This window comes from Bombus impatiens, unplaced genomic scaffold (assembly GCF_000188095.3).
Source record: "Bombus impatiens unplaced genomic scaffold, BIMP_2.2 scf_0582, whole genome shotgun sequence".
NCBI lineage: Eukaryota > Metazoa > Arthropoda > Insecta > Hymenoptera > Apidae > Bombus > Bombus impatiens.
In genome coordinates, this window is record NT_177001.1 from 1,305,869 (window position 1) to 1,332,640 (window position 26,772).

The 26,772-nt window shown below is 32.9% G+C and overlaps 1 protein-coding gene and 1 long non-coding RNA gene across 6 annotated transcripts in view; both read right to left on the reverse strand.

Annotated features, from left to right (window-relative positions):
- Positions 1-26,772, reverse strand: part of LOC100743230 (lachesin) — a 61,199-nt gene that overhangs the window by 27,425 nt on the left and 7,002 nt on the right. The gene's annotated exons all lie outside the window — the stretch shown is intronic.
- Positions 19,849-26,766, reverse strand: LOC117152007. The gene is made up of 4 exons (XR_004462219.1): positions 24,761-26,766; positions 24,287-24,534; positions 23,817-24,033; positions 19,849-23,644 (listed from the first exon to the last, which is right to left on the reverse strand). It is a non-coding gene; the product is annotated as an uncharacterized LOC117152007 (long non-coding RNA).

The following is a 26,772-nucleotide window of genomic DNA, read 5'->3' on the forward strand; positions in this document are numbered from 1 at the left end:
TTAAACACTGGATATAGTTTATACAAACATGGAGTTTGTTTGATTTTCCTCAACGGTTCTCAAGCTTTAGTCATTTTTTCATTCTAGTAATTATTATTGCGTTAAGCTGAGACAGTGCGCACACAATCATAGTAAACAAGGTATAACGAAGACGTAGCTTAACAGCATTTTTTCAGTCATTTTACGACCCAACCGATTTTTTGAAACTTAAAAAGTATCTCTAGAGGTTGATTAAAATACGAAAGAACTCTTACTGGTGTGCTTATTTCTTATTTCAATTTTATGCTAAAGATTTTCTTACAATATCGAAAACACATTATGACACAACATTACCATATATACAACAGCCTTTTCTGTTTGCTAAGGTGAAAGCAAAATTAAAATATAAAAATTCGAGTAACCCAGCGACATTAGTCGATGTTTAAAATTGTGTTACATTTTTGATAGAAGATAGATAAAAGAAAAAGAACAGATAAAAAATGAGATATATAATTAAAGATGTTTGATTTAAAAGTAAAGAAACTGTAAATGTATGATTAATATTTTAATAATTTGAAGGAGAAGTTGAACGAGCGGATTGTAATGCGAATGTAAATTTTTGTTTCCATATATTGTATGAAGTTTCCATTTGTATGGAATATTTCTTTTCATATTTCAGCTCCATATCTATTTATATTTCTACTAATTTAACTGTGTCAACATACAAATACGGTCGCCTTCGCGCACCAGTGATTTTACGACTTCGTTACACTGTTGCAGCTACTATTGTTCCACTGGATTATTTGTCTACAAAATTACATATACAATATATTTGGAATATTTGCAAAACAGAAAAGCTTTTGATATACATACTGTACAGTATTATCAAATATATATTGATACGAGCATCAATTAGGATATAATAATATAGAATGTGAAACATCAGAATATATTTAAAGAAAATGAAAGTTAATTTGAGGAAAATATTTATATATACAGGGTGGTTGGTAACTGGTGGTACAGTGAAGTGGCGGAAAGGAAGTGATTCTACGCGAAAAAAGAAGTCGAAAATATAGAATAAAAATTTTTCGTTTGAGGCTTTGTTTCCGAGAAAATCGACTTTGAATTTTCGTTCGGTACGCGTGCACTTTATCGCGTCTCGTTATAACGGATCTCACTGTAGATCGTTGTCTCGATGGAAGAATTAAAAAAAAAAAATTTTTATTCTATATTTTCGACTTCTTTTTTCGCGTAGAATCACTTCCTTTCCGCCACTTCACTGTACCACCAGTTACCAACCACCCTGTATATATAAATATTTTCCTCAAATTAACTTTCATTTTCTTTAAATATATTCTGATGTTTCACATTCTATATTATTATATCCTAATTGATGCTCGTATCAATATATATTTGATAATACTGTACAGTATGTATATCAAAAGCTTTTCTGTTTTGCAAATATTCCAAATATATTGTATATGTAATTTTGTAGACAAATAATCCAGTGGAACAATAGTAGCTGCAACAGTGTAACGAAGTCGTAAAATCACTGGTGCGCGAAGGCGACCGTATTTGTATGTTGACACAGTTAAATTAGTAGAAATATAAATAGATATGGAGCTGAAATATGAAAAGAAATATTCCATACAAATGGAAACTTCATACAATATATGGAAACAAAAATTTACATTCGCATTACAATCCGCTCGTTCAACTTCTCCTTCAAATTATTAAAATATTAATCATACATTTACAGTTTCTTTACTTTTAAATCAAACATCTTTAATTATATATCTCATTTTTTATCTGTTCTTTTTCTTTTATCTATCTTCTATCAAAAATGTAACACAATTTTAAACATCGACTAATGTCGCTGGGTTACTCGAATTTTTATATTTTAATTTTGCTTTCACCTTAGCAAACAGAAAAGGCTGTTGTATATATGGTAATGTTGTGTCATAATGTGTTTTCGATATTGTAAGAAAATCTTTAGCATAAAATTGAAATAAGAAATAAGCACACCAGTAAGAGTTCTTTCGTATTGTTACCAACCACCCTGTATATTTATATTTATTTAATAGGAATTATTATGCTTTACAAAAGCTCCATATAGCCAGACAACGGAATATAAAGCTAAGCTAAAACTATAACACAAATTTAACAACGAACTTCAATTTAATGCGAAGAAGCTTATATCAAATAAATAGTTATATTTATATTATTTTACTAAAACGAATAGGTATACGCGTAGAACAAGGTCAAACAAGACACATGCCTTTCATTGTTTTTGTGTCCTTTGTTCAGAGATGAAATGGGTCCGACATGTTATGAAACACCCTATATAGTTCTAGTTGGTCGACGTCAACAGAATCTCTGATATGTGAAAGGACCAACGTTCGAGCATGTCGAGAGCTCTCAGATTTCGCGAGTGGCTGAGAGTTCCGCGTATTGACAGTTACATTTCCTCCAGGCCGTTCCTTTAACGTGTTCCACGCTATATAACAATTGTTTCCCCTGGCTCGACTATCAACGTCCATTGAAATCAGCATTTAAGTCCTGCTTTGTGTGCGTATCTTGGATGGAAGATGGTTTTGGCAGATTGATCGTAGTGAGAAAATGACATGTAGGTTAGACTTACGTCTAGATATCGGTTCTTAATCTTCTATCACAAATGGAGTTGAAAATTTCCACTCGGAATTATTAGGAATTATGAATTTTAATCTTATTACTTTTTGTCTTCTTATCTTCCTACTTTAAGCCGTCAATCTTGAATAAAAGATGTTAATTCAAGATAATATTAGTATGGAAATAGAGTCTAAATTGGATTTAGGAGATTATGATACCGTTTAGATTATGATTCTTATCTATTTGTTATACGCAGAATTAAAAATTTCGACTCAAAATCTTTTAGGAAGATTTCATTTTAGATAAAAGGTGATAGGCGGTTTGAACGGAAATATGATACCTAGATTAGATTTCTAATAACACAGATTTCAATTTTTACTTATGTACGTATTATGTTTGCGCAATGTATAAAACATTCTGATTCAGAATTTCTAACTTTTTTTCTTTAATACTACTTCTATAATAGTCTTATACGTAATCTAAATATAAATTTATGCAATTCTATTTATCCAACTTCCATAAAAGACAATAGAAGAAAAACGGAGGAAGCAAATTAATAAATTCCGTCAATAATGGTAAAAATTAATTAACGACCAAATAAGCAATATTGTAATTAAATTAACAAACAAATAAATCGTTGCAAACAATTTAATCTATGATCAGCATTGCACAAACGCTGAAAAGTGAGTTTAAAAAGGCGCCAGGAAAAGAACGGCATAGCATAGGGAAGTACTCGATAATGGAAGTATCAACAGAGTTGGGTTCCATCTTGTTACACATTCCGGTGACTGCTCAAGGAGTACGGTAGAACTGGCTTTTCACACCAGGGAACTCGCATCTCCTGCAATCTTTATTGAAACTTCCATAAAAGACGAACTAAGCAGGGTCTGAACTATAGCGATATAAATAACAGGCTGTCCAAGTTCTAGATGCGCCTTTCTTAACCGTCCAACTCGCTATCAGCAAGTCTGCTACAAGGAAACAACGAACAAAACGCTTAAATCTTTGTTTCATGAACGATTAAGGGGAAAGGAAGCGCGCGTAATTCAAATCCTTTTGCATGAACGTAGAAAGAATATGTAAATAGAATTTTATATTATCGAAATTCAAACAACTCTACTGTAAAATATTTAAATGATTTCACTGTACAATATTAAAATCTAAAAATGTCATATTGTCAGAAGTTAAAATATTGAAAGCAATCTATAGGAAAAATTTACACACTTTCTGTACGATAAAATATGAAAGTTTAAAAGATTTCTGATCAATAAATAACTGTATCGAATATTTGTATAGCTTGATGAAATATAGGAAAGTATTCAGGAAGAAATTTAGCAAATAGCAATAAATTTGTTTTGGAAGTATTTCGCTTTCATCGTAAAATATACTAACGACTCTATTCACAGCAGGATAAAACTGTTGTAAACAATAAAAAATGTCCAATACTAATGATTTACATTAATCACATTACTGTAAATTAAAAACATAAAAATATTTAAAATGTACCTTCTTTATCGGGCAATTTATAATGCGAATTATTCAAAAACTAAAAAATTCCAAACAATGAAGGCACACATCAAGGTAAACACCATTATCAAGCGTAACAATAAGAAGAACACAGAAGAGAATATCTAACAAATTACACTCAATTTACCTCTAAAATGTTTTGTCTTCGTCGTGAAATTTATACGGCGGAATTATTCATAACAAAGTAAAAAATTCTCAATAATAAAAATTCCCATTAAAATCAGACCTTCTAGAATCGCAAATAAAAAGGAAATACACTAGTAAGAACATCAAACAAATCATACGAAATTTATTATGCAAGTAATTCATGATAATAAACATTCACACTGAAACTTGATCTAATAAATGGTGCTGGATTCACTGTGTAACAAGTTCACGTCACACCGTTAAGCCTTCGAAATTCTCGACAAGGGACCAGGCCCATAGATCGTAAGTCTGTGTTCTCTCCCAACCTCTTTAGAAAAGTCCGTAAAACTGCCATTTAACAAAACGTAACATAAAACTCAGCCCCAACCGACATCCTTCTCGATATCAGAAACGTTTAGACCGCACCGCCCTCTCGCTGTCTTGCAGAATCAACTTGTAATCCCCCAACTCGATCTCCGTAGGACAGAGAGTAGCTACGGTAACTTTGATAACCCGCATCAATCTTGATAAACTTATCGATACCAACGCCTCGTGTTGATGGCGGAAGGCGCGAAAAGGCGCGTACCAACGGCTGAAACGGGCCACGACAAAAGCCCTTTCCTACTTCCCAACATCCCCACTCCTTTGGTCGTGTCTCTATGTGACGCGCGACGCGCCGGTTGTTCATGACTATTCAGATTTCCGCGTGCATTGTGCCTCGTTCGCTCGAGAGTCCCTGGATTTTCCTCTTTTCTTGTTTGTAAGTTAATTGACCGACGGTTGCTCGCCGTCATTTTCTATACGATGAACCAGTGGAGTAATTAGAAAAGCATGAAAAGGATCGGTGAGGGAAAACGAAGGGAGGAATGGAGGGGGCGAGTAGAGAAATAGGACCGCACAAAGAACCGGAAACGCACAAAGCTGCCAAGATAGAAAGAGGAGATAGTCGGAGGGAAAAACAGATGAAAATTTCATTTTCTTGGAGCTAGCAACGCCATTCGCTCCGTTTATATAGGGGATACCAATCGTTCCAAGTGTTACCAGGGAATTTGGACGTTAGGAAAGTAGGATAGGGACGCCTTTGAAAATTTGTACTATAACTGGAGAGAGAAAGAGAGAGAGAGAGACGTGGGAAGATCGTGGGTTGTGGTAGTAGGGATATCGTGAATCGTGAGTCAAGTGCGAAACAGGATACCTCGGCTAATGCCTTTCCGCTGGTTTCAGGGAATTCCCCGTGCCGGGATGCGCGAATTTATGGAATATTTATTTTGAATATAAGATAAAGCGAAGAGAAAGGGGGCTCAGAGTGGAAACGGAGTGGAATTGTTTGAATTGCTGGAACTCGTACCTTTGTAAATTTTATTATTGTATACGGGAATACGAAGCTATAATCTCGAGCTAATTCTTTTATAACGTTAATTAAACTTTATACTTCGGTAATAGCGAATGTTGCGATTTTAATAGAGTAAAGTGGCTTTAACAAGAGCTACTAGAAAATTAATAAGGATTATTACTACACGTGGAAATTAATATGTATATATAAATAGAAAAATGATTAGTAGAACGAAATTTCTACGATTAATTCAAAATAATTTAACAACACCAATGATCTAATAATCTAAAAACACAATATATAAAAAAGAACTATCAATTAAAAACGAACATGTTGTCTGTAAATGGATTACAGAAAGAGGTGGAATAGAATTACAAAGTATCGCAACCGAGATTTTAAAAAGTCATTCTTAACTTAATCATTTTCCAAAAAAAAAAAAAATATAACAGTTCCTGGGTTAAATGAAAAAATGAAAAAAAGAGAAAAAAGGAAAATAAATCAACGTTGAATGACGTGCCTGGGAGTTACTCATAAAAGAGCCCCGTAATTACACTTTGAGCCCGCACGGTGTGTGAGAACATAGCGCCACAGACAGCATTAAAACCGCCTAAATCTCTCTGATTTAACCTCACACCCACGCTCAATATCCAAAGTCCGTTAGAAACAAAAAAAGAAAAAAAGAATTTTAGAGAAGCAACAAAAAGCATAAAAAAGAATTAAAAAAGATAAAAAGCGTGGGGTGTTAGTAAATCGCTCTGAACGTATCAACTTCTTCTTTTGGACCGTAAAGATTCGCTATTTAACTTCCACCCGCGTATAAGCGATTGGGATCTTTCCAAATTTACCTTGGTCAATTAATTATTTGCTATGCTCTCTCGATCGCTCAATTAACGAATTCTGGACCTACATTGGAAAAACTCGAAGCTCTTGGAAATTTCATTTTAAATATAGTGGTGAACAAAAGTATTGGTACAGATTACCTTCGTACTTTAATACTGCGTAAATTTATAAAAAATACGATTGTTTATTTAACTGTTGCATAAAGCTTTCAAGGGTTGAAAAATTGTTATGATGTCGATTCCAGTTGTTAAAAATAGAGGTTATGATGTAAAGCAAATATACGAACAACAAGTATACGTTAGCTTTCTCTGTAAAATATACAGATTTGTAAAACATTTATAAAAAATATGATTCTTTATTTTTGAGAGTTGATAGTAGCTATGGTTCAATTTCAGTTCTTAAGAATGGAGGTTATATAAAGCACGTATAATACTGTGTACGTTTGGAAAAAAGTATATTTTATTTAATTCCTTTGTAAAACGTTACCTTCAAAGGAGAACAGTTATTTTATTGATTTCTGTTCTATTGTGAATAACTTCTTTCTGATTATTTTTTCTACATCGATTCTTACATTGTTCTTAATTTATTTTCTGGACTTATATCGGATTCTAAAACGGTACTAAAATCAATTTTTATCAAAAGGGTAGAAACAGAAATAAAACTGCGGAGATGAGGATACCTGAAATAGGAAATGGATAAATGGAAAATGTACGAAAGTAGTCGGTGGACAATTAAATATTGATTACGCTTTTTGAACTCTAGTTTTCCGATCGCATAAAAATTTTTCTTCCCTTGCTTTTTCCTATAATATTTTTCCTATATGAAAAGTTTGTTGAAATTTTTATCAGTGCGGTTTTTGTGGTAGAGAAAGAAAGCAAAGAGGAAAAAAGAAAATTGGTTTGCAATCATAAAGAATATTTTCCCTTTGGTAAAAGTGCTTCCAAAAGTTCGTTATTTCTGTTATTAAAAGAATACAAAAATTTGAATTTCAATCTCTGAAGATTTCCTTTTTCTTTTTTTTTTCATAAAAATTGTAAGAAATATTTTGAGGATTTATATATATATATATACATAGAAGTGAAAACAATCTGTTTTTTAATATTTTTGAAGGAGAGTAAGCAGTCACGTTTCAAACTAATAAAAGAATTTTTTTCCTTTTCATAAACAGTCAAGAAAAGCAAATAGTAACAGTTTCACGGTTTTTCTTAACGTTTAATATCAAATATTTGAGAGTTTTTCTTTTTTCTGAAATTTCAAAAAATTTTTTCTAAAATAAAAAATATCTCATATTCGCAAACAAGAGGAAAGTAACTAGACAAATTGTTAACAGAATTTTTCCTTTAAAATTACAAAAATTTAAGAAATTATTCTTGAAAAAGGGGACAAAACCAGACATACTCCGAATAGTTTCTTTTTTCAAAGAATTTCCAAAAAGAGCTTTTATGTAATGTAGAAACTTCACATTTTCAACTGAGATCTCTAAAGAACTCACATCAGAGAGATTTGAACAAATTTTACTTCTCGAAACAGAGGAAACAAGTAACTAGAACACATTTCAAACAGCCAATAGAATCTCTTTCCTCAAGATTCCAAAAAACGCTTATAGAAAACTCTTGCTTTCAACTAAAATCCCAAAAAGTCTCTCGTTAAAAGAATTCAAAGAAATTCTAATTCCCAAAACAGAAGAAAGCAAAGTAACTAGACCGCACTTTAAACAGCTAACAAAATTTTTGTTCAAAAAAATCGCAAAATAGGGCTATCGAAAACATCTATGCTCTTAGTTGACGATAATTTCTCTGGTTTTCCTAACGCAGCATTGAAAAGCTTTTTGAAAAGTTAGGTTAGGATACACGGTGCTTAAGGTGGAAAAGAAGAAATAAACGCGCGAGGTGTTGAGCTAGGTGAAGGGAAAGAGAGAAGCAGGGAGGGAAAGGGGGGGAAAAACGGAACAGAGGGACGCAGCAGTGTGTCTTCGGCTTAAATATTCACGGGAAACGGGAATGGTGAAACGCGACGGTGAGTAGATAAATCAAAAAGAGAGCACACGGAAAGTCGTAGTAAATAACGGGGCGACGAAGCGCGGGATGCCGCTGAGGAAAAGAAAAATGCGCGCTGTGTGGAATGAGGCCGTAGCCGTTGAAAGAAACAGACACACACGCTATGAAAATACCGGGAGAAAGCTGCTGGCTGCACACGGCATATAATTACGTTTCGAGAGAAGCCTTACCCTTTACCGACCGAGGGTTCTGGCCTGGCTTCGTCCTCGGTCAATTCGAACCTATACTTCCGTTCAAAAGTCTGAGGACACTCGGCTGCTTTTAATGAAATTCCACTATTCGACGTGCACTATGATCTTTGAACCATGCATTTGTTTTTTCTTCAATAGCATGAACATAGGAGTAAAGAATTTGTAATTGAAAATTTATTATTAATAATATATTTCATCAATTATCATTTTAATATTAACCTTAAAATACATAGCACAAAGATAAGAAGACGATCTTTGAACCACACATTTGTTTTTCCAATAGAATTGTGTATTTCGAATTTTGTATGACTGTAAGACAGGGGGTATCTATAATTGAAAATTTACTATTGATAATAAATTTTATTTAAATCATTGCTTTAATATTAATTTGAAAATGTATAATATAAGGAAAACAAGATGAACTTTGAACCATACATTTACTATTCCGGTAGAAGTGCGCATTCAGAACTTACAATTTTATATGACTGTAGGCGAACAGTAGAAAAATATAATATACATTTGTATTGAACAAGTTTGTATAACTACATAATCTATGTGTATAGTTAGACTTGTGTAAAGAACAATAACCTGAAAAGGCATTTTTTTCTTTATATTGTTCATCTTTTCCCTCTAATATGGTTTTTAATTGCAAAAATTCTAATTGGTGAAATGCGTGGTTTGTTCTGATTACATGAATCATCCTGTATAGTATACGCGTATATTTGTGCAATTAACGCTAAATTCCACAACAATTTCTTTTGTATTTTCCAATTAACGTCCTATGATACAAAGTGACTTAAAAGTTACTGACATACCCATCTATTTAACTATTTTTTATTTACTGCATGGCTGCTGTACCACTTCATCATTGTACCATTGCATTTACGTCAAACAGTCCATTTACAGTAGTATATTTAGTTTCTAGACTTTCCATCATAATGACAAACTATAATCAATCAAAATAATTTTTTCTTCCATCAGTGAAAATCGTAAAATATAAATAATATTTAATGTCAAACGGTTTTTGTTTATTATTATGTTGCTGAGTTTTCAGTCACTATTTTAAACTCTAAAACGTTAACTTACACACACACACACACATACACACAAAATATATAATCAAAAATTTGAAAATCGCGTGAGTGTAATTTTTGATTAATTACTCGCGTAGATGGGACATTACAAAATGTAAAACTTTTAATATAATTTTCTCGGGGAAATTTCAAGTAACGTAACCTATGTATACCGGAAATCATTGCCCGCGACTGCGCGCTAATTACACGCAAAATTCCACTTCCACTCTCGTTAAAGCCAAATTGTTTATACACTTGCGTTTATTCCAATTTGCAGTAAATTATGCAATTATACGTCCTAGAATTAAAATAACTGCAACGGCAAATATACTATAATAAACTTTAATAAACAAAACATAGATAAAACAAAAATAAAAGTTTGCCTCTATAAAACTTGAAACTTCTACGTATAGTACAGAGAAAAGAAATTTAATTTTAATTAACAATTAAATTGATGTCACATTATCAAACTAATATAATTAATTTTACGCTATCGAAATGAATATTATTTCTCTATAAGAAAAATTAGGAAAATTACGTTTTATATTAAACCAATTTTTATTAATAATTATATTAACTTTTTATAGTACTAGATCGTTATCATGCATTTTACGCGATTAAAATATACATTATTTCCTCATATAGTTTTTCTTAATTCCTTTGTGCATACTGAGATATAACGTCTGAAATGAAAATGGCGCTTCGTCTAATTAACCTAACCTCAGATAATAACAGCTTGAAATAATAGCTTGAGTATACACGGTATAATTAATTGATATATCGTTCATACGGAGATTTTTAGTCTACTGTATCTAGATTTAATTTTTCCTTATGTATTTATTTTTACTTTTCTAGCAGTTAATACATAACGTGTATATATATATATATATATATATGCACATACAATATAGTGTGTAGCACGATATAAAAAGATCGTAAAATCGGTCAGGCTAGGCAAGCGAATGGTCAGTAACCTGAAGATAAGAATCAGCAACCTCAGTTGCAGCTATATGAAGCAATCGTCTTCAATGCTGCTATTTCTTTAGTGTTTTTGTGTTGTTCCTTTTTTTAATTGTTGGAATTTAATGTTAATTTTAACGTTGTTACACAGATTTTTTCCTGTTATTGGAAACGCTTTTTCATATCTTTGTAATATTTGGTTTTTTAATTACTACAACTCTACTTTCCCTTGAGATTATCGTAATAAAAATGTTTACTCTTGTTATAACTAACTAACTATTATAATCGTTTCAGGTATGCCTATTAGCGTTCCAAAAGAATAATGGCAGGATAATTTTCTTATATTTTTTGAAATATTTTTTGAAATAAGCACCATTCTCTGAAAAGTATATATATTTAACACAATTATCAATACATCTATTTTTGACTGCCAAATAATGAAAAAGTGATATTATTACAGCTGAAAGATTAACGTAGCATTGACTTTATTATTACTGTCACTATATTTATCCATACACAATTTTATTATATTTTGCAATTTCTATAGCATTACTCACACTATCCAATATCTTTTCGAATGAACAACCGATTTTAAAAACCATATGTATATCTAATGTAGCAATATTACTTATACCCGTTTTTTCCAATGTTTGCCAGAACAATATCAGTTTATTTAGGATTTAATGAAATTTAAATTAATCAAATTCCTTAATATATTTCGTTTCAATTTGCTTAGCTAAAATCATACGATTATAACCTGGATGCTAAATTCGAAGGCGTGGATAATTGCGGACTCGTCGACACGCAACTTCGTTTCTCGTTGCCTTTGCAAACAGCGCTCTTTGACGGTCGTTAATAAGCTGTTTATATTTAAAGACGCGCGACTGACTGTTTACCTTCGTTGAAAGGGACGACGTATCTCATTCGAATTCGAGGAAATTGCTCATGACATGTATGTATCTATATCGGGCGCAGTTTCCTATTTCTTCACCCGGGGGAAAAATAGCTAGCCTGGACGTTAATATGCCAGTGGCATAGATTTTTTTAATTATTAGCAGCGTGAAGGGAACTGATTCCGCGGTAGGATAAATTTGCGCTCATCGCCACCATTGCCTTTTCGACTCGGTCGGTAAACAAAAGCGCAAATTAAAAAGTGACTAGCACCGCGGAACGCGAGAGCATAAAGAAATTTTTATTCGCCCGCAGAGATTTTTCCTCAAATATTAATCGAATTCTCGATTGCTGTTTGCATTAACCTCGAGTAAAATGTATGGGAATTGAAAAAAAGAGGAAAGAAATATAAGTGCTGGCACGTTTAAGAGAGAAAGAGGAAGAGGAATTAATATTTTCAATGAGAATAGCAATGGTTTCTGGTGAGATCCTCCATGAGAGCTGCCATGATAATACTAAAGTGTTATTTCGACGTCGTTTCACAACGTATGATTGTAATGAACATTTATGAAGCTGTATGACGCATTTGATTAACCTTGTCTGATTACTAAGACTTGGAATTTATACAGTTACTCGTAAAAGTATTTGAAATTAGATACCATTGAAAAGTTATATGTATATATTATATGTATTACATAAACGTTTTTTGATTTCATGATTGATTTTTTTTTTTTTTTTTGATGTCATGATTATATTGGTAAAACTTGAAATTAGGCTGAAAATGTATATATGTATTTGAAAGTTAAAAGATATTTATTACAAACATTTAACTAATAAAAAATTGTTATTAATATGAACAGTGGTCTTAAACATATATTATATAGTTCTAAAGATGGATCTCTTAAATATTATGGCTCATTAATACAACAAATAACTGGCTCTTCGAATACTTCGTAAAATGTATGTTTGCAATAAATATCTTGTGATTTCTATATTTTCAGATTAGTAAGGTATTCATAAAAAGTTTCTATGAGCTCTCGTAAGAGTTACTATATGAGATAAAATAAATAAAGATAAAAGAATAGTATAGTAACGTTAACTATGCAAGAGCCACCATATTAGATACATTATTCAAGCATAAATTATCAGTTATCAAGTTTAAATTATACACATAGTTAACTTCACGCTTTAGTTCTATAAATTATTTAATTATCCATTTTCTACTTATCTGACGAAACTTTTTGAAAAAAGTTGTTCTCTGTTATTCTAGCTAATTTTCATTGCTACACGATAACGAATTATGAAATGACATAAATCCAACAACGTTGAAAATGTCAACAGCAACTGTCGGTGCATCGTTCTGGTAAATATAAAGTAGCATGACTCGGTGATGGGTCAGACCAATGGTCGGTATGAAGCCATTGTTAAACAGCGACGATCTATATCGTACTATGTCAATACCCATTTGCGATATATGTGATACTGTAGTCTACTAGTATCAAGATTCACGATGGGACATGTCTCTCTGTGCCAATTCACTATTGCGACCCATTAGAGGAAATCTGCAGTATTTTGTCGCACGAATGATATGGTGATTCACGCAAATCTTGTTCAATAATAATATACATGCTATCATTTATGGACGATTAGTATAATTTCGGAAAAATTGTCATTCCATGAAAGATTGATATCAGGTAGTAAAAAGTTCATTTTTCTAAATCTTTGTATAATATCATTCTCCCCGGTACTACGTATAGGTTATGTTATCATCATGCCACTATGTTAGATTATTATTTTATTATAGATTTTATTATATATTATATTATTATAGATTATTTATTTTATTCTACATTATGCCTGTATATCTTTTATCCAATATTCATATAACTCTTTAAATATTCTTTTAATCTATTTTTTATCCCTTTTGATATTTTAGGATCACAACTCATAATGATACGTAGAAGGAACATTTTCAAACACAGATTAAAATTAGGATTGCGTTCTCAAGATAAAAGACACGTACGAAAATTTGATACCATACACGATAGCTAACACTGAAACTCACATATCAATCTACTTTTCCAACTTAATACTATGCAAACTAAATAATACATCATTTAGGAAACTGATAATAATCTGCAGAAAACCTATCGTCGACTACAAAATATCCAAGAGCAATTTTTTTTTTTTTTTTGAAAATTCAGCAGAACAATTTACAATAGTTTCATACAGAACAATCCATCTTCTGTAGACTTAAAAATTCCATCACGATAATCCTGGTTACTACTCTCTGCCTCACATCACATGACCTGTTTTAAACTATCATTAGAATCCAGCGATATCTACACAACTTTAAACTACTCACCAATTCCAACCATCCCTTGCACGTTCATCATGCTCGAACATTCCACACCCCACCCATCATCCTACTTCGCACTGAAACTCAATCACCCTAACCGCGCTCTCTTACCGTATCTCCCTACAAAAAATTGCCATTCATCAACGGTCCACGTTTTTCCAGCCGTCCTGGCACGCGCGACGTAATACATCGATGAACCGAACCGTTTTGTGGCTCTCGCCACTTCATCTTACCGTCGCTTGTATTGCGATTTAAGGCTTCGACGCTATCCTGAAAGCACCTAACCTCAAACCCTGATAGTTCCGTGACACTTAAAGGCGGTATTATATGCGCACGCACGCACGCGCGCACACCTTTTACTTAACCTCTTTTATTGTTAAAATGATCAAAAATGAAAGATACATTTCAATACATAAAATAGAAATATTGTTGTTCAGTTTTAGTACTCGATATATTTGAATTTCACTTTCTTTAAAATAGCAGAAACTTTTAGATCAATATATTTTGATTAAAAAGAAATAAATAAACATTTTTATAAGTAAAGTATAAATAGTTCTTAAATATTTGGTTTTAGTGTATTTTCTTGTTTAATTTTTAGTATTAGAGGAGCATATATTGTATTATAATACAAAATAATTACATATGAATTCATTTGAACCATTTTTATATATTCTGGTGAAATGAGATTCTGAAAATTTAAAACTACTTCTTGGATTTATATTTGATTTTCAAGAAGTTATTCAACGTACCTTATAGTAATGAAAGCAAAGCCGAACCTCCTTCAAAAGATAAAACCTTTCAAAAATCTTTCACAACTGAATAGTAAAAACACGGCCGAAAAGACTATTCTTATAATAATACATATATAATAAGCAATCAAAACGAAGCGAATATATTAAAAGAAAATTCTTCCGAAATTCTCAGCACTTCAGAAAATGTCTCGAACGTCAAGTATGTGAATCAACATCGACCTACTGCTCTCTACATTCTACGTAGTATCTTATCTGGCTTGCACCACTTTATAGGTGCTCGCGATCGTGAGCATCCCTGGCGTCTCGTCGGTGACCTCGGCTCTGGATCGAACGTGTTAATCTCTCTTCAGAAAGAGGTTTTCGGCAGAAGAGGGATTTGGGGAGGGGATGGTCGGAGGGTGGGCAGAATAGAGATGGTGGAGATGAAGAGTGAAATTTTGAACGCGGGGCGTGCACACGTATGCGCGCGGGCCACTTTTGATCGTAATCGTGGCACATTGATCAGATTCCCCGCAGGCCTACGCGCGTTCGTACCGCGCGATCCACGGATTCTCTGGATGTTTATAAACGCCAATAACACCGGAGAATTTAATGGAACCGCTTGAACAATTTCGACCGTGGACTCGATTCGTTTGCATCGGTTTGAGTCAAGTAAAAGGGTGTGGTTAAGAGAATATATCAAGCGTAGAGAAATTGCATGCGCTGCGGGGAGAAAGTTTCGGAGCTCTGTCGGTAATACAATAGGATACTATTGAGTGCTGTGAAATAGGTCCATACGAAGGATCAAACTTCATAGGAATGATTAGGATGATTTTCGATAAGAGTACAGTATTGTAATGTATTATAATGTTACGAATATATTAGAGTTATAGTGTATTGTACGTAGAAGTTTTTGGAACTTCGAGAACAATATAATATTACAACTTTGCTAACTCTGTAAAGAGAGGAGACTGTAAGTGTGTATACTGTTAACATAATAAGCTTTGTTGATAATATAACGGGGCGTTATTGAATGTTACGAAATGAATCCATATGCAAAAACGATAATGGTTAGAGTAATTATAACAATGCTAGAGATATAAAAATATATCGTTTATGTTGTGCAAAATTTTTTGAAACTTTAGTAACACTGCAGCAAGACACGACTATAATGATCATATTGTTAATGGTTTCTATTGCCAATACAATAGGATTTTACTAAATCTTATGTAATCGCGATGAAATAATTGCAACAATTATAAAAATGTTTTAGAAATACACATATTTGCATGCTGTACAAAAGTTTGTGAAACTTCGTTAAGACTGTAATAGATATATTATTAATATACTCAGTACTTAATATAACAATAAAATGTTATTGAATATATGGAATGAACATTAAGCTGTGCCGAATTGCTTATTGCGACTACGAAAACATCGTATGAATAAAATTATACATTATGCTAACTATCTGAGACTTCATTAGCACGGTAATGAAACACAACTGTAATGGTTATTGTTAAAGCTTGAAACAAGTTGGAAAATGTATACAAAAGTTGCAAGACATTTGTATTAACTGTACGCTTCGAAAACGTCACAAAAGTACTATAAAGTCTGCTATCTGTTATATTAACAAGCCTCGATAAATTTAATAAGACAACTTTTCGTAATAATTATATATTTAAAACAGTCATTCATACTGTATTAAATACTTTTGTGGTCCCGACAAAATTTATACATATTTACAGTAAACATATAACCTCCATACATTTATTCCATTTTTCAATTCATTTTATACGTTATCGACATAACCTCAAATATTACAACGCAAATGAAGCTTCAAAACTTTTCATATAACACATAATGTATCTATTGTTGTTCCAAATGTTTCTTTCGTTTTATAAGAGAAATATGTTTTACATTATTTTATTGAATTACGTATGATTCGTTTCATGCAATTCCAATTCTCCATTTGATCCAATAAAATAATATAAAACAAAGAATGTTGTGCATCTATTACTTCTTTATAAAAGGAAAGAAACTTTTGGGACAATCGAACATAAATGTTTTCTAATGTTTCACACACTTTCATAAGTCACTATATTAACTATACATATTACATTGATAAATATTATTAAATTTTATTTTATCGTCAGTATTATTCTTATCAATAATGTCGACCTTTCATAACGCCGTGTTCATCATAACTTTGGGATTACATAACCTACATATCTACGTATTGCATATTTGATTTTATGGTTCATCATTATGTTATCGTATTTCATTAGTACTACTATGTATACTGAAGCCAAATAATTGCTTTATTATAACTATTATTTTATTATCAGTTACTAACTCTCGGATTAAGGTAAAAGGTCTCTCAGAGATAAACAGAATTTTATTTATCAAGAGTTAAGAGAAGAAATTCACGTATAAAATAAAAGATTTTATCTTTTGAGTGACGAATATATTAAAGACAGAGAAAAATAATTCTTTTGTATCTTTCGCCATTTTTTATGTATGAAAAATATCTACTTATGAATATTAAACAACAGGAAAATAATATTATGCGTTTACTAGGAAGTATGTCGAAATATCTAAGAAAAGTTACCACATAATATGATTCTCTGAAATCATGCTTCGATTGAAAGAGAAAGAATAATCTAAAAAGAAACAAAAACATGTAATATCAGTGAAGTATAAACAAGAATAATAAAAATATTAAAAAATAGTCATATTCGTGTGGTATTTGCATTGAAACATAAACTTGATGAAGAAGAAATAAAAGTTTGTGGAAACAGAAATTTAGCATTTGTGCATTTTAGCATTTAGCATTTAGCAAAAAGTTGTGTAAACGTCAGTCGAATATTTGTACTGAGATTCGAGATTGGTGATTTTTCATTAGGAAATGAAACGAGAGGAAAGGTTGGGAAATACCAGCAACGATAACATTTTAAGAGATATTACTGAAAATAATCTACGACAAACAACAAAAGAAATAGGATTTTGAGCGAGAGGAAGTCATTCTACCATTATTCGTCGCTTGGCACGAATAGGAAAAGTAAAGAAAATGGGTGAAATGAGTTGCGCGTGAGTTAACCGATATATCCAAGCTTAGACCAACAAATATAACCATCTGATTATTTCACAGAAATAAATAGAATTCATTCTTCGAAACGTTTCTCGCATTTTTGACGAGAAATTAATTTTACACGAAAAGTGGAAAATTTTGTAGATACGTTGATATTATGTGTGGCAGATCGGTATCAATAGGACGTCGACAGGTCGAGGCATCAACGCGGTGCAACACCTCCCGCGTCCGCGGGATCCATTGGATCCGCGGGTACCAACCGTCAACATCAGAGGGCTACGACGACAACGAGTCTGTCTATCTCGCTAGCGGTCGAATATACGAGCGAATGATACAAATACCGCACCTAGCGAGACTCCCTCTACGTCTAAGGCAGGGACTACCGGGCATAACCTTACTGACGAGTTCACCGGTAGTCCCGGGACGAAACGCAAAACTCTCTTTTCATCCGCCACAGATGTAAAACGGGGATGCATATCGTAGGAAGGGTTACTTTCACGTTTGAAGAAACAAATGAAGAGATCACTTGTGCCGCTGATTATATAGAAATCAATTCTGTTACACAACCTAATAACATGTGACACGAGCAAAAATTTATCGAAGTCATACAACGATTTGAGGAATAAAATATAAAGTTTTAATAAATAAACTGCAGGCTTGAAACTTTTGTAAAGGATGTCAAAAAATGGCCATTTTTCTACCTTCTTGCGAACGATAAATTTGAGAATCTCTGAAGGAAGGGAAACCGTTATAGCATTTATGTGAAATGTGAAAGTGAAACGTAAACTAACTGGGAAAGTTGAAAAAGATGAGCGCAAAGATGAAAAAATGGCAGTCAAACTTACCCACGCGTTATACTTAATCTTCATCTTCTTCGGATTCTGATCCACCTACGAAATAATTCTTTAGAAATTCTGCTGGTAAGTGAATTGAAGTTTGGAATCTAACAAATCCGAAGTATCATAGAATCGTTGGCTATTGTTCTCACGTAACAACAATCTGGTACTTCAGATTTGTCCGATTTCAAACTTCAATTGATTTGTCAGCAGAATTTCTGAAGAATTATTATGTCGATATGGACGAATAATCATACTGTAGCTGAGGCAGAATTTGAAAAAAATGAAGATTAAGTGTGTATGTAACGCACGGGTAAATTTGACCCACTACCACTTTTTCATCTGTACGTCCATTTTTTTCAACTCGCCCATCACGTTTCGGATAAACGCTAATGACAATTTTCGTTCTTCGAGGGAGATGCTCTTAAATGAACCGCGGTGCAAAAATAGCCATTTTTTAACATTCTCCTTTGATTTTTAAATTAGAATATGAAACATTGAACACTTATCGATGGATAAATTGTGAATTTGAAAATGTTTGAAATATCAACTTTTTGATAATTCCTTAACGAATAAATTACTTGGAAATTTGCAAAGCCGTCTGGCAGAAAAAATAAATTAATATGTTATACCATATAACAATACAATATTTATATAAAATTGGTTTTATATCTCTTATAAGACCATTAGTTGAAGGAATTACATTTTCGAGTAACGGAGATGCAACTTGATACTTGCTGTTGAAACAGAATCCAACAAATAATTCATTATTTGCTTCATTAAACTAGGGCAAAAAGTAACAGACGAACAATTTTATACCTTCCATAATTAACAGGACAGTTGGATGTTGTAAACTCGAATTAGCGAATAGCTACTGTAGAAACGAAGTTACAAGGATATCAGTACAATGTAACAATACCGATTCACGAAAATGCAGCGACTACTTCATTTACAGCTGTCAAGTATGAAGATTCCTGTTTTATTAAATGTACTACGTTTCATTATGATCTTTTGTTTGTTTGGAAAACAAACGTACTGTAACAAATATCTGCATTTACACGTTTCAATAATTCTCTAATCCACTTTAAATATAATATTCTTCCAATTAAAATTCGCCAATATAATTAACTTAACACTAACCTTACCAGACCTGGTCAAATGACCAGTTTCAAAATTTCATTTTAAGTTGTACATTCATTGTTATTTCTTTGTGTTATTCATTGTGTTAACAAAAATTGAGAAATTGATTGTTCAAATAATATAAGGGTTTACATAAAGTCAGATGAACAAAAGGAATAATAATGAATGTAAAATTTTAAATTAAAGTTTGAAACCGAGCCTGGTAAGGTTAGAGTTAAAGAAGAAAAAAGTAAAATAAACGATGAAATAAAAGGCAAATAAAATATAAAAGCGTAGGAAGTGAAATTTAGTGTGAGTATTTATCGCGGAAAGCAATGAATAAATACGATGTAAATATATAGGTACATACGTATAGCACGGCGTGAAATACAAAAATTACTGGAAATTCATACGTATATAGATATGGGCATCAATTTTAAATTTCCTTTTGTCTGCTACTGCATATCTATTTTTAAATGTCCAATACTATTGAACTGTAGTTTTGTATCGGATGGCAGAGTTTCGAATTATTTAGCACAGCGATTCTCAAACCAACGCTGTACGTCGCACGTGCACGATGTACATTATGAAATATTTATCGTCGATGTCAGATTAAATGATTTTGTTGAATAATATTCTTAAAACCGAAATAAAAACATATTTCATTTGTTTTTAGTATCGTAAATAACCAATCAAGGACCAAGCAGTAAAGTAGCGCATAGAATTTGAGTAAACATGATACCATTGCACGATGAATTTTAGAAGTATGAGAATTTGAAATTTTGAAAATGTTGAAGAATTAAAATTTGAAAATTTCGTACAATCGAAAATGCGAATGGTGGTACTGAAATTGTTCAATCTCGATATCGATATCTATCTATTTTTACATTTTACTCTACTTAACCTCACTTTTCGCATCGTTCCATAAATGTTACTTTGAAAAATTACTAAAAAAGTAACGAAGCCTAAAGTGTATCAAACCAATCCCAACCTCAAATCTCTCTCTCTTTCTCTCTCTCTTAAAGAACAAACAAACAGTGACCCAACAAAAGAAGAAGAACACAACTCCAACAATGAAGGAAACGACAACCTTACCCTCACAACTCATAGCAAAGTTATGTTTAACTAACGAAAGATGTTCTTACTTAGACAGGCGAATGTAGTGAAGCTGTGTGCGTGAATGAGAGAAAGATCGTGTTAGATGGAGTAGTTGGCGTGGAAGTTTAACGAAGTATTCGAAAAAGGTAATCGTAATAAGCAGCGAAAAGAGAAAAAGAACCTGTCTTTACCGGAAACGGAACTGGTAACTGATGTAAACGGGTGATTAAATAATTAATTCATAATCCTCATAGATTTTAATGACGAAAAAAAAAGAAGAAGAAATCAAACAAAAAATAGAAAAAGAGAAAGAGGTAGAGGGAGAAGAAAAAGAGCAACCATGTCTGTATCGGGAACGAAACTGATGGCTGATGTAATCGAATGATTAAGATATTGATTCATAAGCTTCATAGATTTCAACGACGGAAAAAAACGAGAGAAATCAAACAAAAAATAGAGAAAGAAAAAGAAATAAAATGCAGCAGTACCTGTATTGGAAACTAAACTGATGGCTGATGTAATCGAGTGATTAAAATATTGATACAGAGGCCTCGTGGATTATAACGACAAAGAAAAAGAAGAAGTCAAAGAAAAAATAGGGAAAGAAAAAGAAAAAGGAAAAGCACCTATGTCTATATATCTGAAACGGAACTGATGGTTGATGTAATCGAGTGATTAAAAAATTGATTCATAAGCCTCATGGATTTCAACGACAAAAAAGAAAAAAGGAAGAAGAAGAAGAAAAAAGGGGAAGAAGAAGAAGGAAAAGGGGAAGAAAAAAAAAATTAATCCGATCGTTCTGCACGGTCACCTCGTCCACGGTGGGCGTCGAGTGAATCGTGAAAGAGAAACTCCCCGGTGGAAACCCGCCTAAAAGGTGGTCGGAGGAAAAATAACAAAAGGAAGAGTTTGAGCAAGAAGTAAAAATGGACGCTGCTGAAGTTGGAACAGGCGAAAAAAGAATAGGTGGAGCACTTTGGTCGAAGGAGGAAAGGAGGGGAAGGAGAGGAAAGGGTAGTGGTGGGGGAAGTTGGAGATCGAAAAAGTTTTTTTATCGACTAATTGGTTCATTGCCTTATTGAATATAGTAGAAATGGTATTGGACAGGAAAATAATAACGGAAAAGAAATCGGTCTCGTTGGAATTAGGAGAATCGGAAGGGTAGCAATAGGATGAATGTGAAACATGAAATATACAATACATATATCTAATTCATAAATCGATGGATACTCACATCAGTTGCATGTGTTAATTTAAATGATCTTTAAATGTGCATACAAGTCGCTAATAGGATTAACTAATTATAGAAGCAAAGCGGTAGTCTAATTGCAATAACAAGATAGGTTAGGTTCAATCATACAAACTTGATAAAAGGAAAGTACGCAGTGAAGATGGCGAATGTTTCTCAAGATTAACGGTAGTCGTGACGTAAGAAAAATATACTACCATTCAGAAATCAGATATATCACTACCATGCGTTAATTTGTATATTTTTAAAACACGGTAACATAAGTTGTTATTATTAGTAGGATTAGCTAATTATGAGAGTAACGGAGTTAACTCGTCCTGTAGACCCTACATATAGAAAGCACGATATACAGTAACACAGTGGATATTTATAATAGTTCGTCAAATTATTCAACAATTATTATTTGTCTTTTCGAAATAGATTCGTTTTTTAGCAATAAATACTATAACAATACGAACTATAATGCACTTAGATCTAGGAAAAGAATAGAGGATTATATAACTTTTTTTAATGAGATATGTAGTCCATTAATCTTTTTCTTGGGTCCGCCGATTAATACCTTAATTTACGACCTCACTATATCTCTTCCACCAACTATACATTCAGGCTAGGGATAAATGACCGTTATAATTACAAGATGAAGCTGACACTTATTAACCGGGTGTAATAGAAGGAAAACTAAATTATATTATATCTCAAAAATCTTATCATAAACCTGTTTTAAGAAAAATTATATAACTTGTAATAAAAAATTATATACTTATTCAAGAAAAAATTCATATACATCAAAAATAGATAATTATTTTTTATCTTTCCTAGATATGCAATATACACTTTAATGTTAAGTTTAACTATTCATTCGAAAATTGTGTACAATTCGATCATATTTAAGTAATTCGATCATATTTATTTACAATAAAATTCACTATATCTTTTGAAATCATGCTTGAATTAACGAAAAAAGGTAAAGAATGGAAAATTATATATCCTTCATATTTTATTTCCCTTCTACCATGAAAATTAAATAAGAGTTCTTTTACTATTGCTAACACTCCTCTATTCAAACAAAGGCCACTATCATATTATGTCGTGTATTGTGTCTTCTTACAATACTAATAAAATTTTAAAACGTTTTATACAGTAAATACAATATGGACATAAAAGTTTTTATGATAAACATCCAAATACTTTTATAAGCCAGTCCATGTCAATAGATATGTCTTAAAAGATTAAACCTGGTAAATGTTTGGCGACTTATGAAAGGCGTTGTACTTCTGTGACCTTCGATAAAGGATATAATTAGAGAAATCGTTTTGAAGGGATTTTCCTCCCAAGGGATATACTTATACTTCCGGTGAAGAGTTTGGAAGGAATGTAATAACTCTAGGAACATTAAATCTTCCGCTAACTTTCTCATCGATCGGAAATTAATTACGCCGGAAGTCTGGTTAACGCCCGCGGGACTGATTCTTCGTGACTTCCCGTTTTCGCCGCACAACTCCACGTTTTTTTCTATTTTCATGCTACTTTTAAATGCTTCAAAGAGAAAACATCTTCTACAAATTCGTATACACATATTTTATGATTCGATCAAAATATCTTTGCAACTGTGAAGATAGTAAATAAAAAATAACTGTTTTAATGAAAATTTAGTGATTCTTGTGGCACATAAATCTGTACAGCGAAATTATTAAAAAATTTGACTGTTTAAATAAAGAAATATCTCACCTGTTACGTTTATTTTTAAAAATTGGATACTGCCTTCTCGCCAGGTCGAAAAATATGCGATATTTCATTGTAAATATAGATGTATATGTCACAAAATATTACCATTGCAGTTAAAAGTATAAAAAATATGAAAACTCAAGATATTAAAACATTAACCAAAAATAATATCATAATATTTGAAAGTCTTTAATTTTCGCGTCCTTTGTATATTTAACTGCTATAGTAATAATATTTTCACATGTATAGATACGATATACAAAAGTTAATTATAATTGTTAAAGAATAGAATTTTATTTGCGTGTGTTTGACTGCTACATTGAACGCTACTTTTTAATAATTATAACTGATTTTTTTATATTTCTACCAAACGATACAATACAATGACGTGAATAGTATCTGTTTCATTGTTGCTAATTTATGTCCACCAGAATCTTAGTATAGAATAACCTTTATGAATAAGAGAAAGATACCTAATCGCCAAGTCCCTATATAAATCAACAATTCTTAATATCTCTATAGCAATGCGCCATTTTGCGCAAAAGATTTTAAATCCAGATATCCATCCGCGCTCTGCCGTGGTGCATGTACGACTAGTACGGCCCACGCGACAGAAACAGCGTCGACACAATCATGCAGTTAATCCCATCGCAAACTTCTCCAAACCGAACTTGCAAAACTCACAATCCCTCCTCAAACAATGCTACCTCCCTTGAAACACCTACAACGACCACGAATATTCATCACTAGTGTACTCTATTGACAACTCAAGAAGTAACAACGTAAAATACTAAAACAAATATACAATCAAAAGAGTCGCAAGATAGATGAAAAAAACCTTTATTTATTTGAAGGAAATTTTAATAATTGACCTATTAATCAGAGAAGATAATTTAATTCGTGAAACGGATTCCTAACCTCTCATACGTAATAACTGCCTTACATACGATATAGTATATTTGTATATTATACTGCGTTGAAATTCCAGCTGAAAATTTGAAAAATAGATTTACAAAGGTGAAACTCGATCCATTTGATTCATTCTTAATGTTTTGATTATAGCCATTTCTCGTTAAACTCAGCTAATAGGTTAAGCTAACTGCTGGCAGTTGAACTCATGCACACTAACGTGAACGTCTGTTATACGAACTTCAATTATGTTGATTAATAACATAAATTCGTCTCGTTTCTATATTTACAACAATACATGTAATAACAACAGGGCTAATTTGCTACACAATATAATCTAAGTTCACATATGTTACAACACATCACATATGTACAAATTATTTACCCACCAACAGAGTCACGTGAATAGAAATCTACTCTAACGAAATAAATAAAACAAATAAAACATCAAATTACAAGGGAGGGATAAACCTAATCCGAATCGAAGAGTTAAAAGAAGAAGGAAATTGAAAAAAAAGCGAAGAAGAAAGCAAGGGGAAGAAAAAAGGGAAGAAAGGCAACACGAAGACCATAGTGTGTGTAGTGCAGGTGTTGACACACTGTCTGGCGTTGAACGAGAGGGATATGCGTGGAAGAGGGACGAGAACTGATACACCAGAAGCAGCCTGTTTGAAGGGGGAATAGGCGAGATAAATAACGGTGAAGAGGAGTGGTGGCGTGTAGGGGAGGGACGAGTTGGTAGAATGACGAAGAAAGGACAGTATATGAGAGAAAAAGGGAGACATTGAGCACTGTAAAGTCGATAGGGTAGGTAGAGAACGCTAGAGTAGTAATGGTGGGGATAAAGAGTGAGAACACGGATGAAGAGCGTGGACGCGAATGAAGAGAGGAGAGGGGGAGGAGAACGATGGGATAGAAAAGATGAAAACGAGAGGACAGGAGGTAAGTGGGGTAGGGGGTAGGGGACAGCAGTTGGAGGGACGATGGAAAATTGCGTATACCGGGCCGAAGGATAGAGCGGGAAAGTGGGCGTGCTCTGCTGCATGGAAGGTGACAGAGATAATGGGCATGAGGAAGAGGAACGAGAGTAAAAATGAGTGAAAGACAGTGGAAAAGCCTGCGAATTGTAAAGACAGACGCGGTGGTACACAAAGAGCCAGCTGCCAGAGAGAACTGACACTCTTAAGAAGGATGGACGGAAAAGACAATGCTTCGTTGGGTGGGAAAAGGATGGACGAGGCAGATGTGTATAGGAGGGGAAACAGGAGGAAGTTCAAGAGATAGAGGAAGAGAGGAAGAGAAGAAGAAAAGAGAGGAACGAGGTGGAATTGTAAAAAGGAATGTAGAAAAGGTTGGAAACAAAGAGGGGTGTATGTGCAAAAGGATTTGAGGGAAAAAGAAGAAAAAAGTGAAAATGAAGAGAAAGAGAGAAACGAACGAAAAGTATTGAGACGGAGGAATTAGGTAGACGAATTGGTGAGATAGTTTTATTCATTGCCTTCAAGCGAAGAATCCACTCTAAGATACCGGAGTTGTTAGAGATAAGGGTGTAGAAGTTGATTAAGAGGCTAGACCTGGTAATGAAATGAATAATAAAACGGGCTACCGCTAATTGAATATCAATGATACATACAAGATACCGGGGGACTGCAAAAGAGAAAGAATCGTTTCGTAATTGAATACTATTTGATTCGGAATACAGTTCCAGAACAGGGTAAGGAAACTTTCTCGTAAAAATGAACGAGGACGACGATAGTAGCGAGGAAAAGGAGTTTTCGGGAATTCCAACGCGATCAAAATTCAGTGAGAGCGTAAATTTGTAAAGACACGGACGAAAGCCGCGGTTCTCGTTCCGTATGCCGTGGAGCGTGGCGACCGCTTCTTCGGGAAATAATTGAATAATTCATTTCGTAAACTACAATTTGAATAATTTCGAGTCTATTCGCGGGAATTCGCTCGCCTCGTTGGTAATACGTGTATAAAAGGATACTCGTTAGCAGGGAGGAAATTAAAAAAACGAGAACAGAGAGAGAAACGAGTATGAAAGAAA